The sequence below is a fragment of the Echinops telfairi genome, unplaced genomic scaffold (assembly GCF_000313985.2).
Source record: "Echinops telfairi isolate 266 unplaced genomic scaffold, ASM31398v2 ScPeMD7_7468;HRSCAF=8506_0, whole genome shotgun sequence".
Lineage (NCBI taxonomy): Eukaryota > Metazoa > Chordata > Mammalia > Afrosoricida > Tenrecidae > Echinops > Echinops telfairi.
In genome coordinates this window covers 12,056,578-12,058,884 of record NW_022111369.1, presented here as the reverse complement: position 1 = coordinate 12,058,884, position 2,307 = coordinate 12,056,578, and the positions used below count along the sequence as shown (strand labels likewise).

Genomic DNA, 2,307 nt, shown 5'->3' with positions numbered 1-2,307 from the left:
CAGTAACCCAGCAAAGAAGACATTTACAATATTTTCAGTGGATGTGTTTTCAGAATTCAAAGAGAAAAATCATCAACAACTACGTATATATGTACAAGAGTAAGTAAAAAATAGTAAATATATGTATTCATATATACAGAAAAGAGGCTGTAAATCCTTTGAGGTCAGCAAATGTCTTATTCATTTGTGCTTACTTTAAATAATTATATAAATTGAAAACCCAATAAATATCGATTGAATTAAATTGCATTGACTCAACTGTAGACTTCTTTAGTTAAAGAAAAACTTTATATTTAGATGGAGTATATAAGGAACAGACGGGAAGAAGTGTTGCATTGAAAAGTTCTTAACCCTAAATCTTATATTAGCCCGTGTGTTTGATACCAATCTATCAATCAAAACAAATGCAATGGTGCCAAATGCAGAAAGATCACAGGTCAGTGAGTGTGAAGTCTTGTGAATCCAGTGGTGGAAGAAGCATCTCAGCACTGCCAGGGGTTTCCACGTGACTCCTCCAGTTCCCAGGGCACGGGGTCTATCAGCATAATGCCATGTGTCTTGTCAGTAGAGAATCTCTCAGCAATGAGTCTTGTCAGTTTTGTGTCCCCAAGGGAGTGAGCAGGGAGAGAATCTCTCCTGCCTCCAAGGACGATTAATACAGGAATTCCCAGAATCCTCGGGGGTAAGGCCATGCCTACACAGATGTCTCATTGGCAATACGAAGATTGACAGACTAGACTCCAGCCCTTCCCTCTTAATCCTCTCAAGTCCCAAAATTGACACCAGATTATATAACTACTACAGACCACCCCTTTGTCAATTTGACACTTTCACATAACTCTTTAGCCATATATAATCTTCAAACAATAATAAAATCATATCTGTTTCTGACAGGATAAAACTAAAATGTATAGAATTCAATATGTGCCACCCTCATTTAAATATACTATTCTATAAGTGACAAAACAAAAATATCCTATGCCTAACAATTGCATTAGGTAACACCTACACCTTAATCCTATAATCCTATGAATATATTCCACCAGCGATGAAAATTTGTAAGCAAACCACTTCATGCCTTTATCCTCCCAATATTGGGTATCCAATTTCTTCTTTTTTTTTTTTTTTTGGCTTGGTCAATAGTTTATTGTATTTCTGTAAAAAATTCTCATGGAAAATTATGGTTTGCTTTAGCTCTCTGCAAACCATTCCTGAGCTCTGAGGAAGCTTGCCTTCTTCTGAGCTACCTGATCTTTCTTCTGGGCAAGAGACATTTTGGGACAATTCCACCTCTTCTTTTTAACATCTCTCTTAGGCTTCTTCTCATAAACAGGATTCTCTCGTATAGTGGCATGTGCTTTCTTATACGTCTCCTCCATCATGACAGGAGTTATGTTGTTCTTTATGTATGGAGAAAATTGCTTCTTGTAAGCATCTTCATCCTCTTCCATTAGGTAATGCATGTAGTCTGCGACGTTCTGACCCAGATATCTTTCTGATGTACTTCAGCATTGAATTCCTTGCCTTCTGAATCACAACCAGGAATCGCTTGGTACTATGAGGGATAGACAAGCCTTTATCCACAGCCCCCTTCAGAGTCCCAAGCACTTTAGTTCTGGTGGTAGTCTTGGCAAGGCCAGCATCCAGTTAGCAGGTGAAGGCACCAGGTTGACCATCAATGCTTTCCACATTGTATTCATCTCCAGTTACCTCCACTTGACCTTCATAGATTTTATCCATGCCAAACCTATTAAGAAGCCTGCGGGCCAGCAGCAGGCCAGTACAGTATGCTGCAACATAATGGGTCAGGCCAATTTTCACACCATACTTGGGTAGTTCGCGAGCATAAGCTGCACAGACAATCATATCCCCTTCTATATGGACATAAGCCATCTGGCAGATGATAACCCTGTTGGTTACATGAACAATCATCCTGTTTGGGTGTATTGTACTTATTTTCATCTTGGATTACCAAGCGCTTTAGAGAATAATAATCAGTTTTGCCCTCTTGTCGTCTTCTAAATTGCACTAGGTATCTTTTGAAGTAGGCTTTGTTCTTGACAACTTTAACAAACCCTATCCTGCTGAAAAGAGAGCAGCGTCCACAGATCACCACAGACTGGCAGGGCTAGAGGCTCTACAGGGGGTGGGGGGAAAAGGGATATTCAATTTTCTATACTGCCCACTTACATCAACTCAGTGCTCTGAGGGGACAATCATATTCCTTGATGCGAAGAATCTTCATTCCAGTTGGAACCTTGGGAAAGCTGAATGCACGAGCAAAGTCAAATCAAGACAGTCCATCAA

At 39.8% G+C, this 2,307-nt stretch overlaps 1 pseudogene; it reads right to left on the bottom strand.

Annotated features, from left to right (window-relative positions):
- Positions 1-1,190: 1,190 nt before the first annotated feature.
- LOC101638058 lies at positions 1,191-1,947 on the bottom strand (annotated as a pseudogene).
- Positions 1,948-2,307: the final 360 nt, after the last annotated feature.